This window comes from Ostrea edulis, chromosome 2 (assembly GCF_947568905.1).
Source record: "Ostrea edulis chromosome 2, xbOstEdul1.1, whole genome shotgun sequence".
In the NCBI taxonomy this organism is placed as follows: Eukaryota; Metazoa; Mollusca; class Bivalvia; order Ostreida; family Ostreidae; genus Ostrea; species Ostrea edulis.
Genome location: NC_079165.1, coordinates 52,643,790 through 52,644,523, shown reverse-complemented (window position 1 = coordinate 52,644,523; position 734 = coordinate 52,643,790).

The window sequence follows — 734 nt, the reverse complement described above, 5'->3', positions numbered from 1 at the left end:
TACTGTGTATGAAACCCGTGACTTCATCAACACTTTATACAGTACTGTGTATGAAACCCGTGACTTCATCAACACTTTATACAGTACTGTGTATGAAACCCGTGACTTCATCAACACTTTATACAGTACTGTGTATGAAACCCGTGACTTCATCAACACTTTATACAGTACTATGTATGAAACCCGTGACTTCATCAATACTCTATACAGTATTATGTACGAGGCCCGTGACTTCATCTACACTATATACAGTACTATGTATGAGGCCCGTGACTTCATCTACACTATATACAGTACTATGTATGAGGCCCGTGACTTCATCAACATTCTATACAGTACTATGTACGAGGCCCGTGACTTCATCAACACCTTATACAGTACTATGTATGGAGCCCGTGATTTCATCAACACTTTATACAGTACTATGTATGACGCCTGTGATTTCATCAACACTTTATACAGTACTATGTAACAGTATGAGGACTGTAACTTCATCTACACCCTAAAAAGTACTATGTATGGAGCCCGTGACTTCATCTACTCTCCATACAGTAATATGGGGCCCGTGACTTCATCAACACTTTATACAGTACTATGTATGTATGGAGCGCCAAATTAACATAAACTCAAATAATTGAAGATATCTTCAATTATTTGAGGATATCATCAATTCAATTATTCCTCTCTTTAATTGAATTAATGCGCGCATTAAATCAATTATTGCTCTCATCAAA